Source organism: Amblyraja radiata, chromosome 20 (assembly GCF_010909765.2).
Source record: "Amblyraja radiata isolate CabotCenter1 chromosome 20, sAmbRad1.1.pri, whole genome shotgun sequence".
Lineage (NCBI taxonomy): Eukaryota > Metazoa > Chordata > Chondrichthyes > Rajiformes > Rajidae > Amblyraja > Amblyraja radiata.
In genome coordinates this window covers 32538697-32552775 of record NC_045975.1, presented here as the reverse complement: position 1 = coordinate 32552775, position 14079 = coordinate 32538697, and the positions used below count along the sequence as shown (strand labels likewise).

General features: G+C 41.7%; 1 protein-coding gene across 6 annotated transcripts in view; it reads left to right on the top strand.

Annotated features, from left to right (window-relative positions):
* dgkz (diacylglycerol kinase zeta) overlaps positions 1-14079 on the top strand; it is a 549506-nt gene that overhangs the window by 423220 nt on the left and 112207 nt on the right. The gene's annotated exons all lie outside the window — the stretch shown is intronic.

Genomic DNA, 14079 nt, shown 5'->3' with positions numbered 1-14079 from the left:
AAGGGCAAAGCTGTAGAATGGTGCAAAGATTATTGTGCAACCTGAAGTAGTGCAAAAAAATACTAAAGTACAATAAAGGAACAATCAAGTGAGGTAGAGTTAAGAGTAAGAGCACATGGTAAACCCTCGGGGAAGGCACGTGAAATAAGAGTTAATAAGAGTTAAAGAGTTTACAACTCTTGTAAAGAGGTTTTACCTGTAAAAACAATGGGAAATCCAAGGAACCTGTTGTCGACCAGACAGCATTCCAGAAGAGAAGAAGATAAAGTTGACATTTTGAGCCTGGGTCCTTTTTTATCCTTCTGTTTTTGTGTGTGTATGTTTCTAAAAGGAGGGAAGTTATTTCAAGGAATTGTAGATTTCTCTTTCTGGGCATTCAGACCCGAGGCCTCCTCTGTGTTGTCTGGACATCATGCACAATAAAACTCAATACACTATCTCCTGACATCGTTGTGTATTTTGCTTTCTAGTCTGAGGAAGACAATCAATTTATGCTATGTATAGACATCAAAATGAAGCAGTCCAAACTTACTTAAAACAGTGCCCTTGCTAAAAACACACCGCCTCACGTTAGCATAGTCTTCCTGCTTAGTATACTCTTCCAAAACTTTTACCAACTCATTCAGAACAGTGGCCAGTGAGTATCCCTTTCGATTAGAAACAAGAACGTAAGATCAAAGTATTTTAAGTAAGTAAGTAAGTTTATTGGCCGTATTCACATACAAGGAATTTGCCTTGGTGCTCCGCCCACAAGTAACAACATGATATACAGTGACAGTCACGAATGACTCAGAAAACACTAAACATTAATAATAATAAAACATTAATGATAAAACACCATTCATCAAGCATGTGAACCAACAAAATACCAGATCAAAGGGAGGCTACAGAGGCTAAGGTACACAAAAATGCTGGAGAAACTCAGCGGGTGCAGCAGCATCTATGGAGCGAAGGAAATAGGCAACGTTTCGGGCCGAAACCCTTCTTCAGACTGAAGCTAATTTGGATTGCTTGAGAGGCCCTTTGCAAACACTATTAATATGTTGTGTGTTTCAATCATTCATGAAACTTGTGATTTCATTCCACTATGTTTGCTTGAATCAAAAGTTTTGCAGGCATTAAGGATTGTCTCATCTTATTAACCCTTGAAGTACTGCATGTAATCCCTGTTGTGACCAAGACATTAGAGTGCTGAGGGCATGGTGCAAGCTGCATTTTTGTCTTGTTTGTGTTGCTTGTCTTTGTGTCTGCAGACAAGGCATTAAATAGCTTCTATTGGCTTCTCAGACTCTGAGGACTTCCTCAGAGCAGATCGTGACACATCAGCATGTCATACCGTACCCACCATCCTCATGTACTAATCTGAGTCATCAGTCAACTGAGGATGCCTCATTGCCTTGCCACCTAACTTCATCTGGTGTTTTGAGGATTGATTGCAGAGGCATGTGACATCTTGGGTTGATTTGAGGGTCTGGAGATCCACAAGTGGCAAAGCCTCAAGACAACACAGGTGAACATGCACCTCTAGGATCTTCCTCTGTCATCCACAATTTTGTGAAATATGTATAACAGGACTTCTTCTTTGTCTTTTTTATATACTTACCTTGTTTCTTTTAAAGGTGGAATATGTCACGGTGAGTACTTGGGAGAACTGCTAATAAAAACTGCTATATATTGTACTGCACGTTCTGACATTCTGCAAATACTTATGTTTACCTTGAAAAACAAAATCCAGGATTGTTGGATGTTGTGAATTTTAATCTTTGTCACTCATCCAGGGTATAATTGTGACTTCAAGTTATTATTTACCCATTGGCATTCATTCAGAGCTTTAGGTCACCAGTGATGGAGCTGGCAGCTAAATTCCACAGTGCAGAACCCATCAAAATTAGCATCCATCCTTATTATAAGACAGCATTGCTCTTGAAAGGATGACCTATAATGCAATAAACGTATTAAGTTGCAGAAAGATGGTACCAGATTTAGTACATGCCTAAAACAATGACAAATGGATATTATGCAGGAAAAACATAAAATCATTCACTTTGGATCTAAAAAAAAGGATAGAACTGAGAGCACTATAAATGATCAAATGTTAAAAGCCTTGGGAGGTTATTCACGTTTTTTGGACAGGTACAGAAAATAATCACAATGTCTTATGCTATCTTTTTGTTGGGAATAGAATGCAAGAGAACAATTTTTATTGTGTAAAAAACAAAGTGCTGGAAGAACTCAACCATCCAGGCACCAGAAAGGAAAAGGACAGATGATGATTTGGGCTGGGGCTCTTCATCAGTCTAATGTTCAGCCGAGAAAGGGTCTCGACTCAAAACAACGTCTGTCCATTTCTCTACACAGATGCTGCCTGGCCTGTTGAGTTTTCTCCACCACTTTGTTTTTGCTCAATTCCAGCATCTGCTATCTCTTGTGTCTCCAGCATCAAAAATTATTCTCCAGCTAATCAAATCTCTGGTTGGAGCACACTTAGAATCTCTGAGCAGTTCAGGATGCATTAGCAGACAATGGAGTTTGATTTACTATAATGTTTCTTCGACTCCAGACATTAAAATACAAGGAGTGATTACATAATTCATGTATGTATTCCCTCATGTTTTCTCAAAGGTTATTTGGGATAGATGGTGGGATAGATAGAAGCTATTTCCATTAGTTGGTAGGGGAAGTCAGAGCTAGTAACTCCCGGAGAGGCCAGTATAGGCATTTTGGAAGTAAAGTATGCAATCATTTCTGTAAGCAGAGAGCTGCAAAGTTGGATTTCTCTCTGGCAAAGTGCACACGATGCTTGGTCAGTTGACACTTTGAATCTGAGACTGATAGAATTTTGTGTCATAAATTAGCCATAGCTTCATTATGTGGCAGAAAAGACGGGAGGGCTAAATGATATATTTCTGTATAAAATTTACCAAGGAACCTGTACTGATTCTGTATTTTAAGATTGGCAGAATGAACATGTCCAGCCTCCTTCATCAATACTTCTGCAAACGGTCTGATGGACCTTGGTCCAGGTAGCAGTAGGTCTGTTTCTGATGAAAAGCAGAAATTGCAGGAAGAATGCAGCAGGTCAAATAATATCTGCGGAGAACAGCAAACAAGGTTAATGTTTTAAGTTAATAGCTTTTATTAAGAATCTGGAAGGCTTTAGAATCAAGCAGGCTTTAAATTCCACTGAAAGGCATAGAGGCAAAGTGCTGGAGTGACTCAGCGGGTCAGGCAGCATCTATGGAGGCAATGGATAGGTGACATTTCAGGTCAGGATAGACACAAAAAGCTGGAGTAACTCAGCGGGACAGGCAACATCTCTGGAGAGAAGGAATGGGTGACGTTTTGGGTCACTTCCTCGACCCGAAACGTCACCCATTCCTTCTCTCCAGAGATGCTGCCTGTCCCGCTGAGTTACTCCAGCTTTTTGTGTCTATCTTCGGTTTAAACCAGCATCTGCAGTTCCTACTTACACATTTCAGGTCAGGACCCTTCTTTAAGCTCAATGACAAAAGATTATTCTGTGAAAATTTGGAGACCAAGAGGCACTGCATGGGGTGGGAGTAGCAGCTGAGACAAGCTGCTAAAGTTTGGATCATCGCTGATGACCTGCATAAAATATAAGGAGATGTAAACAGAAGATGAAGAATGAGAACACAAGGCTAAAGAAAAAAGTACAATAAAAGCTCTGGAACTCTGAAAAAGCAAAACATCTGTAGATGTTGAAAATTGGAACAGTTGACAGATTAATTAATGGGATGTCACTGCACACTGCAAGGATGCTTTCAGCGCACTCACATGCATCTAACACTGCGTTGGGAAGCTTTGTGATTGATAAGAGGCCTCAGCCACGTCTAGAGTGTTTTATCATCATGTGTGCCAGAGAACAATGTGACAGACAGTGAATTGGCAGTTTTATTCCATTCTCCAGCAGATCACACCTGCACAAGATGCTGAGAGAGATTACTGAAATTGCAGGAATGTTCATTACCAAATCAACGTATATTTCTCTTCCCAGTCAGCATACCTGGGATTACCGTGTCAGGGCAAGGTGATCAGATCCAAAGCGTACAAGAATGGATTAAAAATGTTATTTGCATCAATATTATGTCAGGCCAATATGATTCTCTCTGTGATGGCTTCTTAAGATGTCAGACTTTGTTCACATATGCCTGAGTGCATCCCACCTGCTGTTTATAATATCGCTCTCCTGGTAGGGTCAATCGCAAACAGCACCTTCCATGTAGTACTCTTGCTGATCACCAGGGATACATAGAGAATTGCAGTCAACTCGCTCAATGTAAGTGCGGCAAGAGTCATTTTTGGGGGTGAAAAAGTTGCAATTTAATGGTACGCTCTGTTTGATTAAATATGAAGGTGATGGATGTTGGTCCATGCTGATCCTTCCAGTTATGGAGTAATAAAGGTATGCAATCATTTGTCTAAAGGTGATGGGTCTGCCGGCGTGAGTCGTGTGGATACTAACATCTGACCAATCATAGAAAACGTAGAAGGAGACTGTGTCAGTCAGAAAAAATACAATCCCACCTCCCAGCATTTGGCCTGTAATCTTTCAGATCAACGCTGTTCGAAGCCACAGCAAAATATTGCCAAAATGCGATGATTTTTCTGTTTGCTCCAGACACTTATCATCTCCTGGGTGGAAAAAAAACCTTCCTCCCCTCTCATTTTTCCACCAATTACATAAAATAGGGGACTGTCAGAAGTTTATTGACTCCTCTGCTAATAATACATCTATCTATCTATATTACTAAAAGTAAGATCTTGACCACTTTTGACACTGCGATGTGATTTCCGAGAGAATGCCGCCACTTATGGACACCTCACTCAGAGCCCCCCTCCGCTGGACTGGACTGGAGGATTTTTCCCATCGATGAAAAATCAGAGAGATATTAATGTTCTAAAAAATCTCGCCATTCTCTCTGCTGCCCCCGCTGGGGGGAGGGACTATAAAACCTGGAAGTGTGGTGGCTCACCCAGAGGGGGACGTAAAGATGGTGCCGTGTGCACTGTCTATGGTGAATGTGTTTGTTGGATGTTGTTGAAACCACGTTTTTGCTTCAGCCTCTACAGCACCAGCAGCCTCTACAGGAGTGTGTGTGTGTGTCCCACAAGCCGTGAGTCCGTTAACTCCCAGCCCACCAGTTGTAAGTCACTGAACTTCCACCACAATAATCCATTCAGTCCACCCTCTCCCCCTTCTCTCTCACACTCTGTCAGAATTTCTGCCAGTTTCTCAGCTGCCAGCCTGCCAGGTCCGAGTGACTGTACTGCCAGGCCTCAGTGACTGAGCTGCCAGCCCAAGCATTTGACACACAATGTCTATATACTAGCCCTCTAGAAACCAGTACCTTCGGCCCACAACACCCATACAAGCGCAACAGAAAGCCCCCCCCCCCCCACTGGCGAGCAATATTGGAATTGGTGGAGAGGTGGAATGACCTCTCCACAGTTGGGTGACCAGCCCTCCCGTGTGATGCTGGGGCCCAACGGGTCCCACTTAGTCTAGTCTTTCTTATTTATTCTCTCTTTGTCTTCTGATTTTTATCGTCCTAATTTTATCTTCTCTTCAAAGAAACACTCTGGGCATCTTGGTTGGCACGAACAAGTTGGCTGAAGGATCTGTTTCTCTGCTGTATGACTATGGCTCTGTTTTACCAAATCTTTTCTCATACTTTCCAAACTTCCCTTTTGATTTCATTGTCACTCCCATACTCGTTCAAGCTTTCTGGTGTATGCTATTAGTAAGCTCGCCTTTAGTTAACCATCCCTCAGTGCATCTTGTCATCCTGAAGACGTTTGTGGGAAAATATTTACCTTGAGTCTTCTCCCTAAATACCCCCACCTGCTCCATCACACACATGCTGTGGCCCAGCATGCAGTAAGTGTCCTGAAGTTCTGACTGGTGCAGAGACGGCAAACAATAGGTCTTCGATGCCAATCCATTAATCGTATCGAATGTGGTGTTTCCTGAGATGTTAAGAGCAGTTTATGCAAGATGACAACTTGACTGCTTTTCTGTCGATACCTTAAGGTGAAAGATTGTCACTTGGGCTTTCTTGTTTCCCATACATTTAGGAGGGTAAGCATTTACTGTTATAGCATGTAACTATTCCTCAGCCTAGCAGCCCGATCCAAGGACTGTAATGTCCGCTATATGCTGGTGATGGGGGAAGGGAGTCGGTGACAACTGCTGTATGTTTTCTGTTGCCATGTTCATGATGTGGTTTGGCAGGATCACATTATACCTCTGTCATCTGTTCAATTAATGAGCCCCCTCACTTTATCAGGCTGACATTTGACTTGTTGGAATTAGCATCTGTACTTGGCATGCAAGGTCTGAGCACAAAATTTAACGTCTGATTACCAGAAAGCTAATTTTTTTTTCTGCGGATTTACTGAGGGTCTGACCAAAAGGGGGAGGTTGAGTAGACTGGGACTCTATTCCTTAGAGTGCAGAGTCTGTGGCAGAGAATTCCACAGACTCACAACTCTCTGTGAGAAAAAGTGTTTCCTCATCTCCGTTCTAAATGGCTTACTCCTTATTCTTAAACTGAGGCCCCTGGTTCTGGACTCCGCCAACATCGGGAACATGTTTCCTGCCTCTAGCGTGTCCAAACCCTTAACAATCTTATATGTTTCAATGAGATATCCTCTCATCCTTCTAAACTCGAGAGCGTACAAGCCCAGCCGCTCCATTCTCTCAGCATATGACACTCCCGCCATCCTGGGAATTAACCTTGTAAACTTAAGCTGCACTCCCTCAATAGCAAGAATGTCCTTCCTCAAATTAGGGGATCAAAACTGCACACAAGACTCCACGTATGGTCTCACTGGGGCTCTGTACAACTGCAGAAGAACCTCTTTGCTCCTATATTCGACTCCTCTTGTTATAAAGGTCAACATGCCATTCGCTTTCTTCACTGCCTGCTGTACCTGCATGCTTACTTTCATAGACTGATGAACAAGGACCACCGATCCCATTGTACTTCCCCTTTTCCCAACTTGACGCCATTTAGATAGTAATCTGCCTTCCTGTTTTTGCTACCAAAGTGGATAACCTCACATTTATCCGCATTAAACGTCATCTGCCATGCATCTGCCCACTCCCCCAACCTGTCCAAGTCACCCTGCATTTCTACCATCTGCCACTTTTATGATTTTTCTTCATTAAACTTCCCTGCCACTTTTGCCCAGTGATTTTCACTCACCCCCCTCGCTCTCATTCTCTCTGTCCCATGGCAATCAGGATGCTTGGAAGGTCATCAGATCCTGATTTAAAAGTCAAGAGAAATCATTATGAAGAGCCTTTTGCAACCTCAACATTTCAAAAACTTTATTGAAAGATGATAACGCATTTTTGAAGTAATTGTACAAAAATTGTACAACTGTCAGAGCTGACTGTCTCACAGCCCTTGTGATTCAGGTCCAATCCTGACCTCCACTGCTGTCCGTCTGGAGTTTGCACGTTGCCACCATGTGTGTTTTCCCCATACACTCCACTTTCCCACCACATCCCAAACCTGTGCATTTGGTAGGTTAATTGGCTGAATGCCTCTAGATTTTTGGTGAGTGGGAGAATCCGGAGACCATGTTGGGACATGGTGGGAATAAAATGGGAATGATGTAAATTGGCATAAATTGGTGCTTGATGCTCGGCACAGACTAGATAAGCCGTCAGTGTGGGGAAGATAAGAAGAACAAAACCTACAGCTCATTTCTGCACATCCTATGCTGGAAGTCAAATGTTTAAAAACATTTGTGCCGACAGTTTAATTTAGTTTAGTTTAGAGATACAGCGCGGAAACAGGCCCTTCGGCCCACCGGGTCTGCACCGCCCACGATCCCCGCACATTAAACACTATCCCACACACACTAGGGACGATTTTTATATTTATCAAACCAATCAACCTACAAACCTGTACGTCTTTGGAGTGTGGGAGGAAACCGAAGATCTCTGAGAAAACCCACGCAGGTCACGGGGAGAATGTACAAACACTCCGTACAGACAGCACCAGTAGTCGGGATCGAACCCGGGTGTCCGCTGTAAGGTCTCCGCTATAAGCGCTGTAAGGCAGCAACTCTACCGCTGCGCCATCGTGCCACCCACAATTAAAAAAAGGTCTGCGGTTGTTCTACACGAATGGTTCAAAATGTAAGTTACCCGATCATCAGAAAAGAGTTACTCAACAGAAATAACTTAAAAAGCAATGTGTGCAATTATAGGCAGTGCTGATTATTTTTGCAGATGTTTCTTCTTGGTCCTGCAGGAAGATTCTGTAAATTTTGAATTAATGTAGTCTATAATTAATTTTCATTGACAATGATTTATTTAGCTAAGAACATTGTCCATTGTGTACTTCCTTTCATCATAAAAAACGGAAGTCCCTCTAGAGCAGAGTTACCAATTTACATAGAATGAATGAAGCATTTTTATAAGACAAATGTGCTATCAGTTTAAAGCATTTCCTGTCTTTGTAACCACTTTAAAGGTTTTGCTCTCATTTGCTTGGCTTGAGTTCTGAAAGTATTTCCTTTTCTTTACTTAAAATATGTGGTTACCACACACTCTATTAAGTGAAAGTGATAGAGAGGTTTGTTTCATGAATCCTAAATCCTAAATAATGTAATCCCAAATTAGAAGGTACAGTACTATCTTATTAATTGTCAAATACCCATTTCACCCAGTATTATGTCGAGTCATTCATCTTACCCCTTAAGACAGGGGTTTGGAAACACAATTGTACAGCTGTCAGAGCTGACAGTCTCACAGCCCTTGTGATTCAGGTCCAATCCAGACGGACCCTGTCTTAAGGGGTGGGACAGGCTAGATGCAGGAAGATTGTTCCCGATGTTGGGGAAGTCCAGAACAAGGGGTCACAGTTTAAGGATAAGGGGGAAATCTTTTAGGACCGAGATGAGGAAAACATTTTTCACACAGAGAGTGGTGAATCTCTGGAATTCTCTGCTACAGAAGGTAGTTGAGGCCAGTTCATTGGCTATATTAAAGAGCAAGTTAGATGTGGCCCTTGTGGCTAAAGGGATCAGGGGGTATGGAGAGAAGGCAGGTACAGGATACTGAGTTGGATGATCAGCCATGTTCATATTGAATGGCGGTGCAGGCTCGAAGGGCCGAATGGCCTACTCCTGCACCTATTTTCTATGTTTCTATCCCTAATTTGCTTTGTTGTTCTCACTCTTCTGCCCTAAAATAAATGATTCATTTCTACAGGTGTGGGATTTTGCATTGGTCCCAAGTGGCTTCTGTTCCAGTTTGTCCAGGTTCTGAGAAAATCCCACATAAAGCAATAACCAAGTATTGTATTTGAGGGATAAATATTGAGTAAGACACCAGGAGGATGCTCATGATCTCAATCGTGGAGATGAATGGGATCATTGATAACCACCTAATCGGTAGTATGATGCCTGATTCTTTGATGGAATGCGCTCCCGATGCTGGTTGTTAGAAGATGATCTCCTAGGTCAATATTGCAGGAACTAAACTGCTAGGTGGTGAGGGATGGGATATTTAAATTATTTTTTATTGGTGTCACCAGGGAAGACATCATTTATTTCACATCTATATGTGCCCTTGAAGGTGGCGCTGGGCCACCTATACAACCACAAGGTGAAGGTAGCTTTTGTTGAAGGTACTCAAACAATACAGCTATGTCAAAAATTCCAGGTGTTTGACAAAACAATGGTTAAAGAAAGACAAATGTTTTTCCAAGTCATTCTGGGTGAGGTGATATTCCAAGGCAACTGTTGCCTCTCTACTTGGCAGTAAAGGTTGCTTTAATGAAAGGTACTCTCCTGGTAATCTGGATGGGAAGCAACTGTGCCTTTTGCAGCTAGTACTAACTAGTACTTGGGACCACTAATGGTGGTAAGAATGATTGGAGAGAGTGACAATCAAGTGGACTTCATCTTCTCGTGTGGTTTCTTGAATGTCTTTGGGAGCTGTGTTCATCCTGCTTTGTGTCACAAAGATGCTGGAAAGGCTTGGCACCTGTGAGGAACTTGTAGCAAGATTCCCAGCATCTCTTCTGCTCGTGTCACTCAGCATTGTGTGGCTGGTCCAGTTGGGTTTCTGGTCAACGTTAATCCCTCAGGATGTTGATGGTCGGGGACTCGGCAATAGTGCTATTGAATGTCAGGGCTAGATGGTTTTTCACTACTCTGCTAATTAATATTTCCGAAAGGAAATACAGTCTGTGACTGTGTGTTCTATCAGACGTGCTGTAGTACCCCACTAATTATCCTTCAAAAGTGTATGTGTGTTTTACATTGTTGCCAAGGTTATAGCTTCCACAGGCTGAATCTCATCACAAACCTCTGTCTGTGCAGCCTTTTAATTTACAGCATTGAATAGCAGCCCTGGCACCTCACTTCGATGAAAAGTCTTGTTTAATAGGCTATAAAAGTCAGTCCTGTCTCAGAGAAACCAGCACTTAGGAAGATAGAGAGAATGGATTTGTATTCTTTGGCTATTTATTCAGCCTGTTTTATTTCCAGTTGTTGCTCTCAAACGGTTCAACCACAAGCAGAGACCCGTTACAGCAGAATTGCATGTAGCAGTGCAGAGTGACTTCTTCACAACAGCAGCAACCTTGCCTGTGGTGCATCAGATGCTGAGGGTGAATGGTGCATCAGCTGAGTTAGGCCAAGTGGGTGGTTTGCAGACATCATTTCAGTTCAATATTAGATTACAACCTTTTGTTCACTATCCTGGATAGGCCGTAACTCATAATACTATGATGAGGTCAGTGCCATCGATGATTATCAGTAATAATGAGTTTATATGTTTATACATGCAAGGGAGATTGTATTATTTCAGGAATGGAAGATTAAAGATAGTATGTACCTGAAAATAGAATTAACAACTTTGTTTCTGGAGGTTTCATCACTTGATGTCCTTTGACTAACCACCCTGCCTTGTCCAGTCCAATCACCTTTATTCCATCTTCATTCTTTTTGTTTTGAATGAGACATATTTTTAGAAGCCTAATGCTGTACATTTTGTTTACAGCCATGTTCTTAAACCTCCTGTATCTTGGTACCTGTGACAATGATAAATCTATATCATTTTTCTCGCTGATTATTTTTCGCAGTCTCCCTCTCTCCCTTGGTCATTTGTTCAGCTTAAACAGGCACATGGAACCACAGATGCTGATTTACAAAACAAGATACAAAGTGCTGGAGTAATGCAGTGGGTCAGACAGCATCTCTGAAGACATGAGTAGATGATGTTTTAGGTTGGTATCCTTCTTTAGAAGATTGATTGTAGTGGGGGTGGGATGAAGCTGGAAGAGAAGACAAAACCAGGCAAGTGATAGGTGGATACTGTCCGTCTTCCTTTGAAATCCTGACACTGTCCTTCAATGTCTACAACCTCGACTGCTCTACTCTTAAATCTGCAGCTGAACCTTCAGCCACCATTTCTACTCAAATCCTTGAATGTACCTTCACTTTCAAAATCCACGGTTATTCTTTCACAATGTGGAGGAAGGAATTGCAGATACATCAAAGATAGACACAAAATGCTGGAGTAACTCAGCGGGACAGGCAGCCTCTCTGGAGAGAAGAAATGTGTGATGTTTCGGGTCGAGAACCTAGTTCCATGCCAAATTCCTCTGGTCTGCAGCCTTGGCCATTGTATTGGAATACCCCTTATCAGAATCATAAATGGCATCCTTTGTGACTGATAAATTATCTCTCCAAATTATTTTCAACTTCTCTGCTGCTTATGGCATTTTGAATTCAACATATTTTGTAACAGATGCCTTCCTGTTAGTTGCTACTAGTGCCTACCTTCACTTCTTTGCTTTGAGTAATTGGCTGCAGCAGATGATTCTATGGCTATTTTCCCTTGTACTGTATTGTCATATCTGGGGCTCAAAGATTTTGCAATCCTTCCCTGAACCTCTCCGCCTGTACCTATCCTCCTTTCAGATGGCCTCTTTAAACCAAGCTTCTGGTTAATTGTCCAAATATCTTCTGTACTCCATGTCCATGTTTGATATCACTCCCATGAAGGTTTCATACATTTTGCAAATTACAAGGATATACTGTAAGCCATGGTGTTCCTGTTTCCTCCCACATCCCAAAAATTGTTGGTTAGTTGGCTGCTGTACATTGCTTTCAGTGTGTAGTGAGTAGGTAGAATCTGGGAGAGTTGATGGGAATGTTAGAAGAATATAATGGAATTAGTGTAAATGTATGTTTCAGGTCTGCACGGAATCAGTGGGACCAAGGGCCTGCTGCTGCACTTCTTTTGCGTGAACCTATTCTAATGGAGCTACTGGATAAGGATTTCCATTCCCTCCATTCCCTGCACTTCCATGTGCATATCTAAAAGGCAGGCTAATGGAAATTCAGGAGATGCACTTGGAAGGAACCGCAGAACATCTTGTAGATCGCACACAATGCAGTTAATATGCATGATTGGTTGATGAAATCATTGTTTCATGTGGTGTCTGGGTGTCCCTGCATATCTCTGGGACATCTCTCACAGTTTAGACGCTGTCCCCTACATCTTCCTGAGAACGAATTTGTGAGGTTGATGGGCCGAGACTGACTTTGGCATTTCCAAATTCAGCGGCTAGATCAAAGCTGTGAGATCTGTCCAATGTAATTGTTTTTCTGCTTTAATGTAGAGGTTGTGGTACAATTGAGTGGCTTGTAGGGGCAAATCAGAGGACATTATAACAATCCATCACATTGCTGTGAATGTTGAATCTCATATTTGCCAGGACAAGTACAAATGATCCATTTCCTCTTCAAAAGGGCACATGAGAACCAAGTGGAACATTACAACAATGTGGCAGTCTAACACTAATTGTTTTATTAAAAAGAAAAATTATTTGTTGAATTAGTGGGATTTAAACTTTCATTTCTTCACTGTTAGATCAGACCTTCACTGCTGTGCCATCAGCATACCCTTGGGATTATCAACCTGCTGTTGATAATTCCTGATGACTGCTTTACTTCACTGCAGATTGCAGTGAAACTGTACACATTTTGCACTTTATATCTACATGTACTCGGACAAAAAGATGTGATGATGCTAGTGATGGTCATTAAAAAGTTATTCGAAAGTAAAATTAACTTTACAGCGTGCTGTGTTCCCTGATGTTCACTAACTGAGCGAGATCACAGGCTAGATGTAGACCACAGCACTTCAGCATCAGTTTTGCAGCACATGCTACCTGCCGATAACAACATAAGAAACAGAAACAGGAGTAGGCTGGTTAGCACCTTGTTATTTAGTAAAATCAATACTGATCTTTTATCTCAAACCACTTACCTGCATTAACAAGATATCATTTCACTCCATTAAAAAGTAACAGGCTAAAGTACTGCAAGATTAGTGAATTTATATTCCTTGCTTATTTGCACACTTGGTTTATGCATAATATGTATGTGTGCACCACACCTGTTTTCTATCTAAAGAGCATCATAATTTGTATCTGCAATGGGCAACTGATGAACAGGGCCATTTGTTGTCTGATGCAGAAAACCTAAAAAGGTATTCCTGCTTTTCGGTGGATTTTAACAAATAATTGTTGATAGTTGATAATCTGTAGCATTCCAATAACGTGAAGAAAATAAAATATTGGGAGACAAAGACTTATCTGCAGATTTGAGACGGCAAGGTCAGGAAAGTAATGTCACATTCCCAAGTACAGACATCATTGGTGAGCATACTCCATTCATTGTAGATGGGAACCAGTTATAGCCAGCAGAACTACATCTTGTTCATTTCAATCATCATTGGATATCACTGTGAACCTCAGTAATCCTTCAGGGATTGTTCTGTGGACACTCGCAAATTAATTCAGAATTAATTAGCCTGGTTTTGATATATGTCCATGTTTTATACGCATCTCGTCCTGTAAATAATCTCCTTTTACTTATTTGTTTATTTTTCATGCCGAATGTTTCAATTTTTATGCATTTATCTAATTCCTTTGTGAAATGTAATCATTTAATCTGTTTCCACCATCCTTTCAGGCAGTGCATTCCAGATCATCATAACTTACTACACTAAGTGATATGCTG